Source organism: Stenella coeruleoalba (assembly GCF_951394435.1).
Source record: "Stenella coeruleoalba genome assembly, chromosome: 2".
NCBI classification, from domain to species: domain Eukaryota; kingdom Metazoa; phylum Chordata; class Mammalia; order Artiodactyla; family Delphinidae; genus Stenella; species Stenella coeruleoalba.
Genome location: NC_137147.1, coordinates 57,315,482 through 57,339,953, shown reverse-complemented (window position 1 = coordinate 57,339,953; position 24,472 = coordinate 57,315,482). Strand labels below are relative to the sequence as shown.

Sequence of the window (24,472 nt, the reverse complement as noted above, 5' to 3'; positions counted from 1 at the left end):
GGGGATAAGGGGTGGGGGGTAAATTGGGAGACTGGGATTGACATATACACACTACACTATATAAAATAGATAACAGGGCTTCCCTGGTGGCGCAGTGGTTGAGAGTCCCCCTGCCGATGCAGGGGATGCGGGTTCGTGCCCCGGTCCAGGAAGATCCCACTTGCCACGGAGCGGCTAGGCCCGTGAGCCATGGCCGCTGAGCCTGCGCATCCGGAGCCTGTGCTCCGCGACGGGAAAGCCCACAACAGTGAGAGGCCCGTGTACCCCAAAAAAAAAAAAAAAAGATAACAAATAAGAACCTACTGTACAGTACACAGAACTCTACCCAATACTCTGTAATGGCCCATAGGGGAAAAGAATCTAAAACAAGAGTGCATATATGTATATGTATAACTAATTCACTTTGCTGTACACCTGAAACTAACTCAACATTGTAATCAACTATACTCCAATAAAAATTGTAAAAATAAATAAATGAGACAATAAACTGTAAAATGCAAAAAAAAAAAAAAGAAATATGCTTGTCCTCTAGGGTTCCTACATCGTATTACAAGAAGAATATGTACACGGTAGCCACTGATCCAAGAATGATAAAAAATATTTGGGGAGGACTTTGACCAAACCTTCAGCTTAGAGCAAAGCCCTGCCAAGTGTAGCCTGGATCAGCTGAAGGGCAACCAACTTGCAGACACATAAGTGAAAAATAAATATCTTCTGTCCTTATGTCACTGAATTCTGCAGTGATTTATCACACATCATTATTGTGAAAATAAGTGATTAATATAACTTATACTATGTGGCCTGGAAAGTCCACTTATGTCTAATCCCCACACATGTGTATAAGGAGATATGTAAAATGATGTTCGTGGCTGTACTATTTGTTCTACAGAACCTCCCTCACCTGCAAGTTTACCATTCTTTATGTTATATTGACTTTTGAAACATGTGAGCCAGCCAGCACTATCTGAGAAGGGTTTATCATTTTTCTGACCCTGGGTAATGTGACTGTAAATTTCTTTGGCTTTCAGCCTCACAACAATGCTGTCCACTACCCTTTTTAAAAAATTGGTTGCCATCTTATGAATCCATAAATTTAGCCACATTTCAGTCTTTTCCGTAGCTTCATAACACACAGTAGACGTTACAAAGTGGTCTCATGTACAGTCAGCAAGTTTCCTCTTCCCTTTTCTTGATATACCACATTTTTGCTTCATTAACATTGACTTTATGGCCCACAGCACTCAGCTCATGCCTGAATGAAAATAACTCATGCCTGAATGAAACCCATCAAACATATTTTCTCCATACGGCACATCACAGCATACTTGCACTTGAGAACACTAGACAGCACTTCAGTACTACACTGGGAACCATTTTAAATGGCACACTCACCAAAAATGTGAAAAGAAGCAAGCACATTGTTTAAAAAGTGGCACTAAATAAACTACAAAAGGACACTTGTTTACAGAGTACGAGAGCTGAAACAAGAGGGCGGAGCATCGCCTTATTCAACCGCAGCTGAAAACAGGTGTAATGGGCAACTCAAAAATTTTGTGCCTCTGTGCAAGTCAGTAAATGACCATGAAATTGCCATGAGTATTGATTTTGGTATTACAAATAGATTTCGGCGTGTAGGCAAATTTGCAAATACATACACCATGTATAATGAGGAGTGACTAAATTTAGTTTTAGTAAAATGTAAAAATATGCACAGGAATGAAATTACCAAATCAGGATAGTTCCTATGTCTTGCAAGAAAGAGACAAAAGATACTTATGTGGGTCTTATTTTTATCTTTAATATTTTATTTTTAATAGAAAAAAGATTTTAAACAGATATTGCTGGTGTCTCTATCATCTCTAATAAGCATAACTGCCTCTAAGTTTTGGAATATTTGAAACGTTTTCTAACTTTACATATTAAATTTTAAGTATATTTACAAATTCTCTTTGAAGAAAAAAATTCATGGCAACTGGGAACTAGAGCTGGACAATTAGACTTGACACAGAGGGCAGATTCTGAGCTCTCAGCTGGTCAAAGCACAAATCTGGTAAATGAAGCCACAGAGGCACAGATCTCCATTGATTCCTGAAAGGGTCTCTTACCTTTCATTTAGAAACCATTCAACTGTTGTTTCAAAGAATATTTTGATTGTGGGTTACTAATATTTTCAGTGTTCAGTTCATTTAAAAACTTAAATCCATTAAAGTATCCTGAGAAGGCAAGCAAGCACTGAATTACTGATACCATATTCTCCACATATACCTCCTACAGTTTGGACCAGCTCCAAAATGGTGACCCTCCCCTCCTTACAAAACATCGATTTATTTCTTACCTGAATATTCCATCCAAATAGAATGCCTGCTATTTTCCTGGTCAAGGGGTAACCTGGAATTACTGGTTGAATATTCTGACTGAAGAACAGGATGTCTTTAGTTACTGCTTTTTCACACTGATTACTGTTATATTTTTCTATCGTACATATTGACCCTTTCCAAATCTTGGTCATTGAGGCTAGAAATAATACTTAGAGCAATCTGAACAAGCTCAAAAAAGACCATGATTATTGTCAACATTCAGAAACTGAATCATATACTCTAGTGCAGAATCAGATTCGATAGGAACGTTGCATAGATGGAACAGCTAGAAATTTCAAGAGGTGTAGACCTTTTTTTTTTTTTTTTAACTGTAACCCTCAATTAAAACACGTTGAATAGGTTCCAGCTTTTGTTCCCACGCAAAAGCTCCACCCACTTGGCATCCCAGGAAGCCCTTTGAGTTCATGGCTCTTTTAGTTTTAACCATTTAACTTAGATACAAACAGAACCATTTCTGAAAACAAAAAAATGGGTATTTTATAGTCAGATATGTTGTGTTTGAACCCCAGTGCCCAACTTCTGAGCTGGCTATTTAACTTCTCTGAACCTGTTTCTTTATTTGAAAAATGCTGATACAATACCCTCCTTGTTAGGTTTTTATGAAAATTAAGTGACATAATACACACCAAATGTGTATTATGCATACACAGAGTGTCAGTTATAATGCCAGGCACATAAATAGGAGCTAAAAAAAATTACTTCTTTTCTTTTTTAATTTTTGAATTTTATTTTATTTTTTTCTACAGCAGGTTCTTATTAGTCATCCATTTTATATACATCAGTGTATACATGTCAGTCCCAATCTCCCAATTCATCACACCACACCCCCCCCCGCTGCTTTCCCCCCTTGGTGTCTATACGTTTGTTCTCTACATCTGTGTCTCAGTTTCTACCCTGCAAACCGGTTCATCTGTATTCTCTTCCTTTTTTTGTAAAATATTTATTAACCATCTTTTGCATAATTTGTATAAGGCTCTCCTGTTATAGGTAACAGATCAAGCTATAGTCATTTACATGTAGGTCATTATGTACAGATAACTGTACAGTAAAATCAAGTTTTTTTCCTGAATCCTGGGAGGTAACTTCTAAACCTTTGGAATTTCTCCAGTGATAGGAGTGTCTTTTTCTTCATGGTGGGCCCCTCAGACCACACCTGATATTTTATGCTAATGAGATGACTAGACCAGGCCCATCTGATAGTCTTAGGATGGAAGCTAGTCATACTAGAATAACCAACCATATGATTTAGGGCGGGGGCTCTGGGTTATGCAACATCGTCTCACCTCTGGAGAGTGAGGGGACTAGAGACTGAATTCAGCCATGTGGGTAATTAATCAATCAAGCATGCCTCAGTAATGAAGCCTCAATAAAAACTTTGGAGATTGGAGCTCAGTGAGCGTCAGCTTCCTGACTCTGATGATATTCTGTGTGTATTATCACTTGCAAATACCAACGGAAATCCATACTGAGGATAAAGAACGCTTGACATCTGGAACTTCCTAAACTCTCTCCTATACATCTCTACCCTTAGCTGATTTTAATGTATCCTTTTCCATGAGTATAATCATCTTCACAGAGTTCTGTGAGATTTTCTAGTAAACTGTTGAAACTGAGGGTGGTTTTAGGAAACCCCTGAACTTCTATCTTGAACAGACTTGGCAGTCTGGAGGACTGTGTCCTCAACCTCAAAGTCTGACTAACTTGGTAATAATAAAAATTATTTTCTATAAGTAGATGCAATTGGAAAGGAAAACTAACAATTTGTTTCCTAACAATTGTCAGAAAAAGGCTATAGATCAACTATTACAGAACCAAAATAAATATTATTACATATTTAAAAATAGTTAATGGGTTTATAAATACCACATTCTATTATAATCAGATAGCTCATTTGCTTGGTATACATGTCCCAAAATATACCCAGAGTTGTAAAATAATATTGTCCAAAGTGATATACTCTCTACATGCATACTTTATGTAGATTTTTTTAGGCTCAGATGGTATTGGATCACCATGACTTAAAAAATCTTTCTGAACAAAAATATTTCAGCAATGCTGAGTCAAAAGGAACTTTAGAGTATCAATTGCTCATTCTTTTATATATAAACTGGAACAAAATCAAAACAATTATCTAAATGGAATCAAGGTTCTTTCTGTTACTAAGCTCACCTAAGACCAAAGAAGAAATAAATACTATTCTGGTACCTATATTAGCACGGTGTCTTGTATTCGTTTTAAAAACAAAACAAAACAAATACAATGACATTAACCTACTTTTAGCTTGACTGTTTGTCCAAGTATACATTATCTGTATAACTAGTAACACAGAACAACTCTTTCCAGGTATCTGTTAGTGAGTATGCTTTTGAGCTCACTAACTATCAAAACCTTAGTTAACAGAAACAATAATCATGTTATATAGAATATATGTACCATATCTGTCTTTTTGGTATTCTAAATTACATCCTAGATCAAGCCATACCCACAAAGAATAGGATACTATGACAGTGATCAGGCATTCTCTGCTAATCATTCTACCCAACCACACACACACACACATCACTCCGACCAGTATAAATACTGCATTTTCTATTCCCTTGGCTCTAGGTGTGCCTACATGATAGAGGCTTTCTTACTGGTAGCCTTAGAAGAACAAAACAGTTACCTTGGCACCTAAGGATACAAGCCCAAAGTCGAAGATGGAAATAACATGGTACCATCTCACCCAAGCCTTTTTAATCAGATGGCTTCCAAACAGCTGTTACTATCAATATTTGGGGGAAGAGGAAAGACTGGGATGGAGGGGAGTAGATGGAGTACAATCAGTAAAAAAAAAAAAAAAAAAAAAGATCACAGTTTTTAGACTCAGATACTATCTAGGCAAGATCACCAGTTTTGCTTATTGACATATAGTCCTAAAACTAAGTTTTCAGAGAATTACTTTGACAGAGAATCAATCTTGGCTTGCAAAGGATGGTGGCTGTTCAGCTCCAAGAGTAACAGCTCTCCATCCCTCCACCTACAGCAAGTACACACACACCCCAGCTGGATCACAAGGATGCTGGCTCTGAAATTGTGTAGTCCTCAAAGAGAACATTTTGACAATGTTCACTTAAGATATGACCCAAGAAGAAAATAGTCAAAGAAGAACTTCCCAGAGAGCTATGGATTACCAGGTGGACTGGCCAAAGGACTTGTACTTTATAATTTACATACAGCAGGATTTGATCATTGCTATAGACCTATAATCACTATGTATTTCTCATTCTCCTTTTCCCCAAATGAGAATTTCATGCTTATTTTGTGTATATGCTGGGGTGGGAAAACTATGACCCACAGGCCAAATCCAGTTTGCCTGTTTGTGTAACTAAAGCTTTTATTGGAACACAGCCATGCCTATCTGGTTTTATATCTGGTTGCCTTCACCCTTCAGTGGCAGCTGAATAGTTGTAACAGAGACGGTATGGTCTATAAAGCTGAAAATACATACCATCTGGCCCATTACAAAAAAAAGTTTGCTGACCCCTGGTTTATGTCATCATTTTATATTGAGCATGCATGCTAAGAGCAAATGCCTGTTTCTAAACTAAAGATAACTATATCAGACTTAAGGGAAAAGATTGTACATCTACTAGAGATCCTGGGCTTTCAGCTGGATACAGCAACTGAACGGAATTCTGCCTTACAGAAGGGATGACACAGAAGGAAGTACATGGAGAGCTGGGTGTTCTAAAGGACAGATTGTATCAGAGAAAACATCTGTTCTTTCTTTTCCCTATAGAAAGTAGAAACTTCATGAATACCAAAACTGCGTGTTTTTGGCCCCGTGAAAGATAGTTTTTAACTGTCCTTTAAAATAATGATATCTGCTTATATTGAAGATTTCTGTAAGAAATAATCATATGAGATTTTTAATTTGGGTCTATTATAAAGATATTGTTGAAGGTGTTTATCCATTATGTCATTATCATACTATGCACTCATCTCTCCCAAGAGAAATGACCATGGTACCTAGTGATGTTTATGTCATTTTTGTAAGTATCCTAACTCCATTTCACTACAACTGTGTTTCTCCCTCTTCTTTTCACTCTATTTTTAATTATTCTAGACAGTTTATGTAGCACTATAAGCCACATAACTTCTTTGCTAGACCAAGCAGATAGAAAAATATACAATCCATCAATCTAAAAAATAAAGCATTAACTCATTTAACCCTAAATATAACTCTTTTAATTCATTATTTACATTTTACAGGGAAAAGACAAATTAAGTAACATGTAAAGGCAATCAAAAAATAAGTAAAGAATGTATAATTTAAACACATACCTAACCCTAGAAATGATACTTTTTTCCACTTTATCATGTTTTCTTTAGGAATAAAGGTGGTAATAGAGGGGCTTCCCTGGTGGCACAGTGGTTGCGAGTCCGCCTGCCGATGCAGGGAACACAGGTTTGCGCCCCGGTCCGGGAAGATCCCACATGCCGCGGAGCGGCTAGGCCCGTGAGCCATGGCCGCTGAGCCTGCGCGTCTGGAGCCTGTGCTCTGCAACGGGAGAGGCCACAACAGTGAGAGGCCCGCATACCGGGGAAAAAAAAAAAGGTGGTAATAGAGCAATGTTTTTCTAAAGCCTAGATCAAATTAAATTAAAAATTGAAACAGGCCTGAGGATGAGTTCTAAAGCCTTGAATTTAAAGAGTCTCATTTTTATGGCTGACAATGTTGAAGAGATTAGCATGTGTATTGGGGGCTCTAAAAACCTTTAAGAAAACTTAGCAGAAACTAACACAACATTGTAAATCAACTATAGTCAAATTTAAAAAATTAATTTAAAAAAAAGAATTGCTGGATGTAGGAAAATGCAAACCACTCCAAAAGTCCATTACATGTAATGATTTTCAATACTGCTAAAACTGCTGAAACTTATGAATAATTAGGCTAATATGGAATAGAGGCCCATAGCTAAAGAGCAAGCCTGGCCTACCATCCAGTATTCAGCTTTCAATCTGGTTTCCTCATTCTCTTCTTATCTTTATGCAGTCAGTAACTCATGAAAATAAAAATAAAGTCTTATTTTCACAGGCTAAAAAGTAAACAATAATGTTTTGAATATAAGGTTAAGAAACCTAAAATATTTCTTATCCAAGAAAGAATTTTGAATAGAATAGCAATTTCTCAAAGGATCCAGATCTATGACATTCAAAATCATCATATATATATTCACTCAGTAAAAATAGTTTATGAAGTTTTACCCCCACTGCAAAAGTTGCACAATAATAGTGATAGAAGTTAAGTGAAACTTTAAATAGCAGGTACTTTGTCCTTTGAAGTAATATAGTCCCAGGAAACATGGGACTATTTCAAAGAGTTCTTTGCATCTGTGACAGTATGAGAAAGAAGAGAGCGTGCTTCTTTCTGAGGGACCTGCGTTCCGGATGGGGAGTCGGGGGTCTCAGAAAGGAAGGGATATAAGCAGGAATAAGAGTTCAACACTGATGAAATTCAGCTAACAAAATTTGTAGGAAAGAGGAGTACCATGGTTAAATGAAGCAAAGCACATATTGATTCCTATATCATTGAAATGTGGAATGTTTGGGGCTATGTCTATTCTAAAATTGTGTTACTCTCAATTCAAAACAAAAAAAAAAAGAAAAATCTCATTCTTCCGTTCAGATAGCCCCTTAAAACATTCACACACTCATATCATGGTACAATTTATCATTTAACATGATTTCACAACTATATTTGTGCTTAAGTGGTAATTCACAAATGTGAGGTCTAAAAAACATTATAAGTGATTTTTCTTATGAATGTCAGGATTCTACTCAGGTTTCTTTTGGCAAACCCACTTAAATTGAAATGATCCCTAGCTAGCTGACATCTTCTATATAACCAGTCTTCAAACTGCTGCATTTCAACAATCTAACTGAAATCCAGTTGGCTCATACTCAAAATTATGATAAAAATCCAAAGTGTTGCTAAGCGACTAGGGAACAGAATTTAAAAACCTGACAAGAAATATTTCCTCACCCTTGATTGAGGGAAGCAGTGCACAGATGGTCAAGGTGACGCAGATTCTTGGGACGTTCAAAGATTAATTCCTTCTCAATCCCTACATAGAAAGTGATTAATTTTTTTAAAAGTATCATTTTTAATCTCTGCTTTAAAGTGTCCATTGTTAACCCCCACTGTAATTTTGGTTTTAACTGCTGCATTCACCATTGCTTCTGGTTTAGATTACTGCGTGTAATTCCAATCCTACTACAAGCAGAAGTTTCTGTGGCAATTATAGTTCTTTCAGAAGAGAAGAACACTGAGGTCATATCACATCAGTACTTCCTGCCCTGTACTGATACCGATCAAATTCTGAAAACAATTTAAGGTTTTGGTCCTTAGCTTTAGGGCACAAAACTCGACAGAATCTAGCAATTTGAGAAACTTTATCATGCTCGACGTCACATTACTCGTAGCAACTACTTTCAACAAGCAGTCTGTAGTATTGATCCTAAAACTGAAATGGACAAGATTCTAGGTCAGAATACTCCTTTAAAATCAATGAAATTGTGGAAATTAGTTTGAAAACTTCTACCAGGACATTAAAACATTTTCAAAGAACTTGGCAACAATTTAGCAGGTTCATTCTTTCATGTACTTACCAAAATGTCAATCTTCAAGCCATAGCTTTATTCAGTTCCCTTTCCCATTTCCAACAAGTTTCCAACATGGTTTCTCGAAAGCCCCTCCTCCATGTATGCAGCCGTAATTCTCCACCTCTACCACATACTTGACTGGGAAAACATAAAATCAGGAACACCCTCAACTTCGGCGCTCTATTCCACCCAATTATTTTTATATCCAAGTGTCTGTCAAGATTGACGTTTATAAATAATGACCCATTTAAAACAGTTTTGAAACCATGAGTGATTAGTCAATCCATTTCACCTGGCTTCCCTAATCAAGGTCGTTTTAAGGCTTGCGTGTTCTCCACGCGGCACATAGCTTAAAGGATAAGATGTATAAGATACCTGCCTGGGGGCTTCCCTGGTGGCGCAGTGGTTGAGAGTCCGCCTGCCGATGCAGGGGACACGGATTCGTGCCCCGATCCGGGAAGATCCCACATGCCGCGGAGCGGCTGGGCCCGTGAGCCATGGCCGCTGAGCCTGCGCGTCCGGAGCCTGTGCTCCACAACGGGAGAGGGCACAACAGTGAGAGTCCCCCGTACCGCACAAAAAAAAAAAAAAAAAAAAAAAGATGCCTGCCTGAGTTGTTTTCCAGGAACCCGGAGTCACCTGCGTCTGGTTCAAGCTGAGCTGAGAGTTATCTGTGTCTAGCTTGAGCCGAGCTGGTTAAGACTGGATAGGACCACTGACCCTCCAACTGAGCATGTGCGAGTGTCTGGCGATCTTTAGAACATGCAGAGCCCCTTAGCTTGGTTAGGCTTGCGCAGAATGGTGATTATCACACGTTTTTCCAATCACCTTTCCCCATGCTTCCTATGCACCATGCCTCAAGACCACCCTGCTTCTTTATTCATAATCCCATAAATACCCAAGACCCCTGCCTAAAGGGAGGTGGATTTGAGGTTTTTCTTCTATCACCATGCTTGGCTGCCTTGAAAATAAACCCTCTCTTTGCTGCCAACTGGGTCTCTCAGCATTTTGGCTTGCTGTGTTTCAGGCAAGACCAACCTGGTTCTGTAACAGTTTAAGCAGCAAAGCTATTTGTTAAAGAGATATTAAGTCAATTTCTCTCTCTCTCTCTTCCCATGCCTCATTTTCTTTTTCCCCTCTTTCACCAGTTAAATAAGAAAAAGGAAGCATGTAACCCTACTAGTCACTGGCAGCTATCTTTTAATTGCAAAGTGAAGCTAGACTTAGGCTAAAACCAAAAATAAGGACAGCAAAGAATCAGAAAGAATCTTTCAGAGATGGCTGCCTGGATCTCAGAATCATTACCCTCGGTAATAGGTATCCACTGTAACTCCGAGAAGTCATGTGTCCAGACCAAACTGATCCCATTCCACAGAGTGGATTTTGATGAATTGTAAGCAATATCCTGAGACATTACTAGGAAAAGTATGCTAGCTGGGGTGGCTCTTGGAAAGGTCTACTCATTCTTAAAGACAAAGAAAGTACAAAAGAGTCACATCTGCTTCTATCAGTGAGAATACAGTCAGAGAAGCAGAACTACACTTATTCTTAATTTGTCTAAATGGGGGAAAAATACTCTCAACAAACTAGGAATAGAAGGAAACTCCTTAAACCTGATAAAAAAATATCTACAAACAAGCTACATGTCACATCATACCCAACCATAAAAGAATGAATGCTTTCTCCCTAAAATTGAGAGTGAGGCAATATGTCCATTTTTACCACTTTAATTCTTTATTGTACTGGAGATTCTATCCAGGCAATCAGACAAGAAAAATATATAAAAGTAATGTAGATTATAAAAGAAGGATTAAATGTCTTTTTATTCACAGATGTCATGGTTATGTAGAAAATCCAAAGGAGTATGCATGCACACACTGGTGCACACACTCGAACTAATAAACAAGCCTAGGGAGGTTGCAGGATACAAGACAATATACAAAAGAAGTGAAAATTTGTACACTGAAAACTAAAATCATCTGAGAGGGGAAATCACTGAGAGGGGAAATAAAAAGAATCTAAAGGAAAGGAGAATCATTCCATGATGATGGATTGGAAGACTCAATATTATTAAGATGGTAATCCTTCCCCAAATTATTCAGTGCAGTTCCTATCAAAATTATTGAAGATATTGCTACCAAAATTGACAGTCTGATACTCAACTGTATAGGGAAATGTAGAGGACCCAGAAAAGTCAAAACAATCTTGAAAAAAAAACAAAGTTGGAGGATTTGCACTTCTTGACTTCAGGCTTACTACAAAGCTACAGAAATGAAGACCATGTGATACTGGCCTAAGGATGAATATACAGATCAGTGGAATAGAATTGGTATTCCTGAAATAGACACTTAAATTTATTGTTAATTGATTTTTCACAAAGTTTCCAATATTTCATTGAGGAAAAGATGGTATTTTCAACAAATGGTACATTTCCATCTCTCTACTGATTTGGAAGTTGTCAGTTCTAGTTTATATCTTAATGATAGCTCTGAATATTTTACTAAATTTGCCAGAAATAGAGACTGCTAGATTTCTAACCAATAATTTTTTTTTCATTTTCTGTTTCTAAAACAACCTTCATCTAGTTGGGGCCATTTGAAAACTCTACTCTTCAATTTCCTGTGAAGTTTCAGCAAATGTAAGTATACAGCCAATATAATACAGGTTGAGATTTGGGGTTGCGGTTTCCATGAAAGCTTTCTTTAAAGAGGGATCAGAGTTAACTGGGAGACCATTTGCCTTTGACAGACTCTTACTACCTTATGTCTTTCTTGGTGCCTGCCAATTGGCCACAATGGGAGAAAGTACAGTCACTGACTTCTAAACAAATTCAAAAGACAGCAGGGCAGAGAGTCTGGATTTCTAAAACAATATGGAGCAGCCATCCCTGCCTCAGACTGCCTACCTTTTGCCTTATTTTATAGAAAATAAAATTCCTAAGCTGATAGAAAATAAATCCCTAAGCTGTTTAAGGCAGTCATTTTTGGATTTTTGGATTTCTGTTACAGGAAGCCAAACACAATTTCTAATAACACTAAACAGATATTTAATTACTATTCTAACACCCCTCTCCAAAACAGCAACTTAAAACACATTAAATATAATCATCCCCATCTGTTAATGTAGGCTATGGTAATGGTCAGCTATAATTTTAATTCAGCATCTTTTTTAGGTGTTTTTGTTTATAAACCCACAAATTAGATATCTTATTATTGCTTTATAATTTAATATTTGGATTTGTTTGCATGTGTTAACAAAATGTTTTGTTTATCATTCCTTCTCGACCTCAGACATAACTTACGGTTAATTTCCTTTATTCCTGAAGTATATTTTTCATACTTTTGTGCTATGCATCTGTTGATGGTGCTCTCAGTTTTTGTTTACCTGAAAATGTTGATCTTTTCGTGAAAGATTTGCTTGGGACTTGACTCAAGGTTTAACTTTATTTTGTACTTTTACAATATTATGTTACTTATCTAGCTTCCATTGTTTCATTTGAGAAGTCTACTGCAGTATAATTGTCTTTCCTTTGGAGATGATCTGTTTATTCTCTCTTGATTAGTGAATTCATATCTTTAATTAATTTTGGAAAATTCTCAACCATTTTCTATATTTTCTACTCCTGAAAATGGCTATTTAAGTCTATCCATCAAATCCATTAACCTGTCCTATTTTACATTTTATTGTCTCTCTGGTATGCATTCCCAGGAGATTCCTCATGTAGTTCTTTCTTCTACCTTATAAATTCTATTTCATCTATAAGCAACCTATCAATTAACCCACTCATTGTGCTATCCTTAGTTTCAATTTCTATGTTATTTAAATTTAGAAGTTTTGTTTTGTTCTTTTTCAAGTCTTCCTAGTAATTTGGATAAACATTTGTCTATTGCTTACTGCTTTTAGGTTTACCTCTCAATTTTCTGAACATTTCATATAATATATCTAATTCTATTTTGGTTTTTCCAGTTTTATTGCAATATAATTGATATATAATTTGCATTAGTTTAAGGTGTACAACATAGTGATTTGATATATGTATATATTGCAATACATACATATACATCTATTACCTCATACAGTTACATTATTTTCCTGTGATGAGAACCTTTAAGTTCTACTCTCTTAGCAACTTTCAAATATACGGTAGAGTATTGGTAACTATAGTCACCATGCTATATGTTACATCCCCAGTACTTATTTATTCTTATAATTGGAAGTTTTTTCCTTTTGACTACCTTCATCCATTTCCTCTAACCACCCCACTCCCAGAACCTTTAGGAAACATCAATCTGTACTGTGTTCCTATGAATTCAGTGTTCTTAGATTCCACATACAGTATTTGTCTCTCTCTGTCTGACTTATTTCACTTAGCATAATGCCCTCAAAGTCCATCCATGTTGTCACAAATAGCAGGATTTCCTTCTTTTTATGGCTGCTTAATACTTCATTGTCTGTGTGTGGTGTGTGTATCATATTTTCTTTATCCATTTATCCTCTGATGAACACTTAGGTTGTTTCTGTTCTTGACTATTCTAAATAATGCTGCAATAAACATGGAGTGCAGATATCTTTTTGAGATAATGATTTCATTTCCTTTGGGTATATACCCAGAATTAGAATTGCTGGATCATATGGTAGTTTTATTCTTAATTTTTTGAGGAACCCCCATACATTTTTCCATAATGGCTGTACCCATTTACAGTCCCACCAACAGCACACAAGGGTTTCCTTTTCTTTACATCCTCAGTAACACTTGTGATCTCTTGTCTTTTTGATGATGCCATTCTAACAGGTGTGCACTGATAGCTCATTGTGGTTTTGATTTGCATTTCCCTGATGATTAGTGATGTTGAGCATCTTTTCACATACCTATGGCCATTTGTAAGTCGTCTTTGGAAAAATGGTCTATTCAGTTCCTCTGCCCATTTTCTGATCAGGTTATTTGCTTGTTTGTTGAGTTATATGAGTTCTTTTTATATTTTGGATATTACCCCATTACCAAATATATAATTTGCAAATATTTTCTTCCATTCTGTAAGTTACCTGTTCATTTTCTTTATGGATTCCTTTGCTGTGCAAAGCTTTTTAGTTTGTTGTAGCTCTGCTTCTTTATTTTTGCTCTTTTTTGTCTTTCCTTTTGGTATCAAATCTAAAAAATTATTGCCAAGACCCTGGTCAGGGAGCTTCTTCCCTATATGTTTTCTTCTAGAAGTTTTATGGCTGTATGATTTCAGGTCTTAATTTATGTCTTTCATCCATTTTGAGTTGATTTTAGTATATGATATAAGATAGTGGTCAAGTTTTACTCTTTTGCAACTGGCTGTCCAGTTTTCTCAGCATCATTTATTGAAGAAACTATCCTTTTCCCTATTGTATATTCTTGGCTCTTTGTTGTGAATTAATTGACCATACATGCATGGGTTTATGTCTGGCCTCTCTGTTCTAGTGCATTGATCTACTTTTCTGTTTTTGTGCCAGTATCATACTGTTTTGGTTACTACAGTTTTGTAGTAAAGTTTGAAATCAGGAAGTGTGATGCTGACAGCTTTGTTCTACTTTCTCAAGATTGCTTTACCTATTTGGGGTCTTCTGTGGTTCCATACAAATTTTAGGATTATCTTTTCTATTGCTGTGAACACTGCCATTGGAATTTTGATAGGGATTACACTGAATCTGTTGATTGCTTTGGGTAGTATAAACATTTCAACAATAATAATTCTTTCAAACCATTAGCATGGGATATCTTTCCATTGATTTGGGTCTTCAATTTCTTTCATCAATGTCTTATACTTTTTAGCGTACAGGTCTTTCACTTCCTTGGTTAAATTTATTGCATGGTTTTTTGTTCTTTTTGTTGCAGTTGTAATGGGATTTATTTCTTAATTTCTGTTGCTGATAGTTGGTTGTTATTGTATAGAAACACAACTGATTTTGTATATTGTTTGTATCCTGAAACCTTACTGAATTCCTCTATTAATTCTAACAGTTCTTGGTGAAGTTTTTAGGGTTTTCTATATGCAATCTTATGTCATGTGTAAATAGAGAAAGTTTTACTTCTTCCTTTCCAATTCGAATGCCTTTTATTTCTTATTCTTGCCTAATTGCTCTGGTTAAGACTTGCAATACTATGTTGAATAAAATGATTAAGGTAGGCACATTGTCTTGTTCTTAATCTTAAAGGAAAATATTTTTTTTACCTCATTTTATTTTTTGAAGACAATATCAAAGATTGGAGTGAAAATAAAAATACAGACAAGAAAGACAATAGAAAAAAATCAAAGAAGCTAAGAGATATTTTTTTAAGTAAACAAAATGGACGAGCCTTTACTTAGACTTACAAATAAAAACAGAGTGAGGACTCAAATAAATAAAATCAGAAATAAAAGAAGAGACGTTAAAACTAACACCACAGAAATACAGAATATCGTAGGAGACTAAAATAAAAAATTATATACCAACAAATTGGACAACCTAGAAGAAATGCATATATTCCTAGAAATATACAACCTGCCAAGACCAAATCATGAAGAAATAGAAAATATCTATTTTCTATCAACAAGTAAAAGCCCATGAATAGATGGCTTCACTGGGGAATTCTACCAAATATTTAAAGAATAATTAATACCATCCCTTTTCAAATGTTTCCAAAAAGTTGAAAAAAAGGAAAGAACTTCCAAACTCATTTCATGAGTCCAGAATTACCCTGTTACCAAAACCAGATAGGGGCACCACAAATAAAGAAAACTACAGACCAATATCCCTGATAAACATACATGCAAAAGTCCTTAACAAAATATTAGCAAACTGAATTTAATAAATTAAAATAATTATATACCCTGATCAAATAAAATTTATTCAAGGAATGCAAAGACAGTTCAACATCTGCAAATTAATCAATGTGATACAGCACATTAATAAAATGAAGAATAGAAATCATACGATCATCTCAATAGATGCAGAAAACACATTTGACAAAATTTAATGTCTATTCATGATAAAAATTCTCAGTGAAGTGGGTATAGAGGAAACACACCTCAACCTAATAAAGGCCATATATGACAAGCCCAAAGCTAACATCATACTCAAAGATAAAAAGCTGAAACCTTTTCTTCTAAGATCAGGAAAAGACAAGGACGTCCACTCTCTCCACTTTAATTCTATTTTCTTAAATTATTGGAGATAGTAAATCGCTGTGTTTTTGCTCTTTTTGTTGTTGCTGTACTGTTGTTTCTGCTGACTTTTATACATGGTTGTTGTTTCTTTACATGTTATAGCCAACTGTACTTCAAAAGGATGGAGAGTTTTGAGGCAGGTGAGTAGAGAATGGTCTACACATGACCATGAGGGAGAAATGTAACCTTTATCTATACTTCTAGGTCCAGTTTACTTTGAGTATGGGAAAAAATATTAAACCAGTTGCTATTTGAGATGACTAAATGGAGAAGTGTCCCTAGGGGATATCTACATTTCATTTAGAGAAAAGAATTAGGTGAATATTTAAAAAAATGAGGGTACAGAAAAACTTTTGAACATATCATTAGGTCCAAGAGTCACAGCAGAAACATTTATTGGGGGATGAAGACAGCTTGGTGAGAGACTGAATCAGATCGGGGCTATATAGTGCAATATAAGCATAAGTCAGAGTAATGAATGCCTAAGGGCATGGGGCTTCTGCTAGGCCTAAGGTAAAGAGGCATGTAATACACGATGAGATATTTCTTGCTTGTCACTTAGTATAAATTCTTTTTAAAAAATCATTCTTAGAACAACACTCCTAGGGAATATAAAACTTGAGCAAAATACCTTGCTGTGGAGTTCAGCAGGTCTTGCTTAAGTTCTGCTAAGGGTAGAACCCAAAGTCTTAACAGGTGTTAATAATAACACATGTGTGTTAAATTTTATTAATAGCAGTAGAAAATAACTAAAAATAGACACCTAATATCTCCTTTCAAATTTCTATATTACCTGAAATAAACCTCTCAACTCTTTGGGCCCTAGCTTCCTTCTCTTTAAATGAGGAAAATAGACAAAAGTATATAGTCACTTACAGCTACTTTAGTGATTTTTCTAAAACATTTTTAAGAATGCATAACAGAAACTAATCACAGTACATTAATTTGGATTTTACAGCTCAATATATCTGAAGTATATTTTTTACACGTTTTTGTTGAAAGAATAGAAATGGATTTCAGATTGAAGCCTTAGAATTCTCTAGACAACTGACAATTGAGTGGAGGGAAATATGTATTATAAAATTAATATACTTTTCAGAAATAACCAATTTTTAAAATAATGCAAAGCTTTCTTTTTAACTTTTATATCAATTTTATTTTTTCAGCAAAAGGTCAACTTAGCAAATGTTAACCAGTTGTAAGAACTTGCTATTTGCCAGCCGTGGTCATATTTATTTCTTGTAACAACTTTATGAGACAGATATCTTTGCCCCGTTTTACACATGAAGATGTAAAGCAATGGAAGTTTAATTGTCTAGTTATGAATCAGTTGGTCCTATCCCTATTCTGCCTTATATATGGTCTTTCCTTCCTCATGCTTTCTACCAGCCCGTGAAGCAAAGATCCAAGTAATACAGGACTTATGCTCTAGTTACCCAAAGTGTGATTAAATAGTTAATCATGGTTCCTGAGGTAGATATTTTGACTTTTTAAATAACACTAGTACAACAGATGCTGCATGTGCCCTACCCTTTTTTTCTCAGCATTCAGTGTTACTATAAGCATATGGGTCTTTGCCCAAGAGCTTTCCTTGGTCACAACAGCATGCTTAGCTTAATGCAGAACAGGCTGGAATTGCCAAGAATTAACACTCTCAAGAAGAACCCTCAACCAACGAAGAACAGAAATTGGTAGATAAATACTACTGCTCTGTCCTTATTAATGGAACAAAATAGCCCCCAGAGGCCCCAATGGGAATTAGCCCCAGTTGGACCTAGTGGCAGTCTACTCATTAATATGCCTTGAATGGCTTCTGTACCCTTCTAATCTCACTTTTTGTTCAAGGAATCACTCCAAATAATTTACTAAAATTCTTAATTTAGGGCCTGTTTATGGTGCAACTCAGCCTAAGTCAAATACTATATAAGGTTTTATTTAATTTGTGGGTGGCTACTGAGGTTGAAGATTATTCTCCACAGGTAGATTTTATTATTTATAATGAACTATTAAGCTCTTTCCCCATACACGGGATATTTCCAAATGACCATGATTTTAGGAGCCTAAAAGTTATGTGTTTTAAATGGTTGTCTATAGAAGCAGAGCTACCCACCTTCAGATGGGCTATTTGGACTGAATAATGAGTATCTCAGCATTGACCATAATAATAAAGATCACAGGTGGCCCTTCTTCAGATTGTCTGTTCTACATAGGTCTTCAGAGACCTTTGAATGAACTATGTGTTCAGTAATAGCTTCTTGAATTGATGAATAACTCCTTTTCTCCTTCACTGGATTTTGATAGTCTTACTGTAGATATAGATACAGATAAATAGTTTTGAGTCATTGGAAAAAGCAGTAGGGAAGTTAATAAAGAGAAAAGCCATATTTAATTTGGTTTATTTTAGAATAATTAGGTGATATAATGTTTACTGCATTCAAATATACTTCAGATTTTCAAATAATTCATGAACATTATATATTGACATATTCAAGTATTTCCATGTTTGTTATAATCAAAAACTACATATTTTAGAAATGAATATGGATGATGACTTTAAGAATTAAGTATTTTCCCTTATCCTAAGAAAAGTAATGTGTCTAGAGTCATGCATCAGAAAAGCTGCAACAAAATAAATTTAATCAACATAATTTTGAATGAAATATCTTCTCTCTGTTCTAATTTAATTGTACAAAGCCACTAGAATAACTTTAAAAAAAAACATATACCCCAAGATTAATGTCTTTACTCTCCAATGACTTCCCACTGTACTTAAAATGAAAGCAAAACTTCCTAATAGCTTGCAAGACTTTTCATAATCTTGCTGCTCTTAGAGCCTCAAGATTATTTCAATCCATTCTCCACACCCTAACCCTACTCTACCCATTGACCTTCTCTCAGCTCCTTTAATATTGAAGCCCTTACCTACCTCAGTTTAGATCTGCATGTAGTATTTTCTTAGCGCATGGTCCTATTATAAAATTTGAAAAAATTCTAAGTTTTCTAACAAAAAGTAAGGCGAATTGGTGTTAAATTAGTCATCAGCATTTATTCTCTACTGATCAATATGTATCTCAGCAAAGAAGCTTTTGGTTTATTAAGATCTGAAGATAAAAGTGTAAAAGACACTTGTGCCTTCATTTGGGAAATATCTACAATTTTTCTTTGCAAGTCTTGCCACGTATTTTTAATTCTCCAAAGGAAGAACAGGTTCAGATTTATGCAATTTATATAACAGATTAATTTTAAATAATTTATTTGCCCCATTTCAATTATTTTCCTATTTCATGGATAATCAGGCTAATGAAGTGCCTACCAATTCCCTAAATTTAACACCAGTCCATCCCATACGAAGCAGAACTACAGTGATTGTTTATATCATCATCGTAACCACTGCCAAGTTACCTGTGGTGGTAGGATGCATTATCACCTCGGCAAAATATGCTAGCAATATTTCACTTTGTATTAATTTCAATTTATATTACATTTAAGACTTTCACCTGTAAAAACAGACCCTGAGATACAATGTCTTACTGGTGTGTCTTGCTGTAATACATTATATTTTGAACAAGTCTTGATTTTTGTGATCCTATGCTAGAAAGGATAATGAATATTTTAAACTGTAACAGTGGCAGCACTAGGGTAAAGTCAAGACTAGATATGTGAATTTGGCTGCTGATACCTATTAATGCACTTTATCTATTGGTCTCAAATGATTACATGGGAATAGGTTGCATCTTGTAAAAAGAACTCAAATGGACAATGATTGATGTTGAAGCTGTGTCTGAAAAGAAAAAGAAACTGAATTGGTGTTGGGTGGCAAGAAGCATGGAGAGATTAAGATCCAGCAGTACCACCGGGCAAAGAGTAACTTCAAAAGTTGGGTATGTATGTACATGTGTATATATATAAAGAAATATTTATATCATATATAATATATATATAAAATATATATTATATATACAATATATTATGTATATATCATATATATATATAAAGAACACCTGAACCTTAACATACTTATACACACAGAGACGGAGAGAGACATCCATAGGGAATTTAAGTAGTCCTGACAGTCTAGTAAACAGTGAAGTGGATAGGAAAGTATTTTCCCTTGTCAATGAAGCTTTGACTTTAAAATGGTTTGGAGAGAACCTTAGCTGTGTTAAGGAAAATAAAGAAAATAGACCTATGTTCATAAGCAGGACAAAGTGGTACTGAGTTGAGCAGCATCAGTCCAAGGGAAGCAGTTGCAGATACTGTCTTAAGTGTTCTCTTTCTAGGAAGAGGTCAAACAAGAAAGGAGCTGAATTCGGAATATTATAGTCAGCTGGCATGCTAATGCAATGATCAAAAGACAGAATGGGTCAAAGAATTTATAGGCATTCCTTAACGTAATGGTTTTCAAAGTGTGAGCCCTGAAATAGGAGCACGAGCGTCAACTTGGAACATTAGAAATGCAAAGTCTTGACCCAGACTTAACAAAATGAAACTCTGGGAATAGGACTCAGCAATCTAGCTCTTGGGGTGATGTACATGCATGCTAAATTTGAGAAACACTGCCCCAGAGGTTTCCCAAATATTTTCCAAAAAAGATTATGTATCTGGAAAAAAGATTGGATTTTAAGCAGCTAAATAAATTGGTAGCTTTAAAGTGAAAGTCAGTGAAACTCAGTTTTGAAGTAGCAGATTGATAAGGTTTGGGCATAAAAATTATATATATTAGTACGACTACATTTAAATCCATGTCTGATTAGTCGTGATGATATTTTGGTTGCAGAAAGTTATGAAATTTTTTCAATTTAAGAAATTACTTACTAAAATTCCTTTTTAAAATACAAAGCAATGATTTTAAGGAATGTAAAGTTTTATTATGGTAAAAGTTCAAAACTAGTCAAATAGAGACAGACTTCTAAAGTCTAACTTTACATTTCTACAAATGAATTCAGCATCTCCCAAAATTTATTTAAATTCTATTTCTGAAATAAATGTAGGCACCATAAAATCATGGCAGTTTGATCATTAACTATTCACTCAACTCAATTTAATTGCTGTTCAGAATAAAGACAACATCTACCAACAAATGCATGTTTTTAAACAGCTTCACAAATTAGCATTGCATTCATTGGTCACATGAGACATCTTCAAAACAGACTGTAGAAATAAGTAGCTAAGTTTGAATCTCTTAAAATTATATGCCTTTACAAAAGATTAAAATGTGAAACTTGATGTTAATATAGTAAAATCAGAGTCAGCTTCTTGGTTTTATTACACTTGCCAAGTTATCTTAGTTGTACTCATTTCATGAGTTGTACTCATTTCAGGTCTCATTTGGATAAAATAGTGGTAGCTACTCTTTCTTCTGTGTACCAACAGATAATCCAGCTAGAAACCTTTCATCTTCTCCATTTGCATCCTTTTTTCAATGTGACTTCTGTCCTAAATAATATTTCAACTATGCAAATAGCTTTATCCCAAATACTGCTACACTTTTCCTTTTATGTAGAGTGGCTATTATAGAAGTTATTTAGTTTAATAAAACTAAATCCAAAACTATTAATTTAAATATTCCTAAAACTAGGTTTTTAGGTAATGCAAAGTATTTGATAGAATATAATTAATCCTTCTTTTTCCCATATGAAATTATTAATACATTCTAATCGGGTTTGGAGGTTTTATAGTTTTCTGTTTTAGTAACAATACAATTTTATTATATTATCTGCATTAAAAATTTTAGATGGCATGGCTAAGCTTGTTATTTTTAAGTCTTAGGTTTTTTTAAAGATAGTAATCACTTTTTTAAAAACTCAAATACAATTTTTCATTTTCTGTTATGGCCCAAAACCCATATCTTGTGCAAAATCATTCTTGGCTGAATTCATTTAAAATTTAATGCAATCAAGCATGAATGAAAAATGACATACTGCATGCATCAAAAATGGGCCATCATAATTACTTTGAATCTTACACACTGACTCTCAATCTTGGGTTAGTAACAAGGTAATAGTTTGCATTGTCATCAATACCTAAAAGGATAGGATCACAAAAACATCACAAATGACAAAGGAGCACATTCTATTAGTTTCTTCTGTAAGTAGCCATTTTTATCATCCAATCTCATAATACATGAATACTAAGAGCCTGGTTTGCTAAGTTATCTGGAAAGGTGTAATTCATTTGTAGACAGTAAAGTAGAAAAAGGCACATGAAAGTGATACACCAAATGCTAGCTCAGTAATACCATTAATTTGCTAAACTATGCCTATATTAACTCATCATAAATGAAATAACGATAATATCAGTGAAGACAAAGGCAGATGAGGATCAGAAACTTCCTTGTCTTTTCATTAAATTCACTGTCCACTTGTGAGTTGGATTAGAAACACATCTGAAAGTTCTTTCGTTGTTCTCCGATGTCGTGAAATGAAGTAAATATATCTGTACAATTCTGCATCCAACACAGAGCCAGGATGTTCCACTTAACTTCCCTGGAACATATATAATCTGATAGGTTGCACTGTATTTTCAGGTCATCTTGGAGCCTCTGATGTATCTAAAGAATGAACAAACATTCAATGCAGAAGACTTTTCTTCATTCTGTCTTCTGCCTGACACAAGGGAATGCTATGCAGAAACTTACTATGGCATGAAAGGGATGTTAAAATAATGTCCTGATTGCTGAATTCATATTATCATCTCACTAGGGAGCCATCAGCCTCACAGATTAAATAAAAATAAATAAGAGAAAGAATCCATTCTTGTGGTTGCCAGCTGAAAACAAATTAAAAGCTGCTTCCTTCTTAACTATGGTCAATTGTCCCTGTCCACAGGAACCATGATTTGGAAATATAAAAGAATATATTTAGTTCTTGATGAAAGAATAATTTGGTAATATCTCCTAGAAAAAAAGCATTAAAGTTGTGGTTAAACAAAGCCATTTTCCTGTCTATAAAAATTTTCAGATTTCAGACTAAAATGCTTCAGAAAAAAATTATCTCAACATCCCAGGGGAACAATGTTTTAATTACCTCATTTAGAAAGGGGAAACCAGGGGGACAAGGGGAAGATGGCGGAAGAGTAAGACGCGGAGATCACCTTCCTCCCCACAGATACACTAGAAATACATCTACACGTGGAACACCTCCTATAGAACACCTACCGACGCTGGAAGAAGACCTCAGACCTCCCAAAAGGCAAGAAACTCCCCACGTACGTAGGTAGGGCAAAAGAAAAAAGAGTAAACAGAGACAAAAGGATAAGGACGGGACCTGCACCAGTGGGAGGGAGCTGTGAAGAAGGAAAGGTTTCCATACACTAGGAAGCCCCTTCGCGGACGGAGACTGCAGGTGGCAGAGGGGAAAGCTTCGGCGCCGGGGAGGAAAGGACAGCCACAGGGGTGCGGAAGGCAAAGCGGAGAGATTCCCGCACTGAGGATCGGTGCAGGCCGGCACTCACCAGTCCGAGAGGCTTGTCTGCTCACCCGCCGGGGCGGGCGGGGCTGGGAGATGAGGCTCGGGCTTCGGTCGGAGCTAGGAAGAGGGCTGGGTTTGGCGGCGTGAACACAGCCTGCAGGGTGTTAGTGCTCCACGGCTAGCCGGGAGGGAGTCCGGGGAAAAGTCTGGAGCTGCCGAAGAGGCAAGAGACTTTTTCTTCCCTCTTTGTTTCCTGGTGCGTGAGGAGAGGGGATTAAGAGCGCTGCTTAAAGAAGCTCCAGAGACGGGCACGAGCCGCGGCTAAAAGCGCGGACCCCAGAGACGGGCATGAGACGCTAAGGCTGCTGCTGCCACCACCAAGAAGCCTGTGTGCGAGCACAGGCCACTATCCACACCCCACTTCCGGGGAGCCTGTGCAGCCCGCCACTGCCAGGGTCCCAGGATCCAGGGACAACTTCCCGCGAGAACGCATGGCGTGCCTCAGGCTGGTGCAACGTCACGCACGCCTTGCCACCGCAGGCCCGCCCCGCACTCCGTGCCCCTCCCTCCCCGCTGGCCTGAGTGATCCAGAGTCCCCGAAGCGGCTGCTCCTTTAACCCCATCCTGATCTGAGCGAAGAACAGATGCCCTCCGGCGACCTACACGCAGAGGCGGGGCCAAATCCAAAACTGAGCCCCGGTGAGCTGTGAGAACAAAGAAGAGAAAGGGAAATCTCTCCCAGCAGCCTCAGAAACAGCGGATTAAAGCTCCACAATCAACTTGATGTACACTGCAGCTGTGGAATACATGAAGAGACAACGAATCAACCCAAATTGAGAGGGTGGACTTTGAGAGCAAGATTCAT

At 36.3% G+C, this 24,472-nt stretch overlaps 1 long non-coding RNA gene across 1 annotated transcript; it reads right to left on the bottom strand.

The window, feature by feature from the left end:
- Positions 1 to 6,635: 6,635 nt before the first annotated feature.
- On the bottom strand, positions 6,636 to 24,084 carry LOC307182501. Its single transcript, XR_013827184.1, has 3 exons — positions 23,651 to 24,084; positions 9,033 to 9,164; positions 6,636 to 8,488 (listed from the first exon to the last, which is right to left on the bottom strand). It is a non-coding gene; the product is annotated as an uncharacterized lncRNA (long non-coding RNA).
- Positions 24,085 to 24,472: the final 388 nt, after the last annotated feature.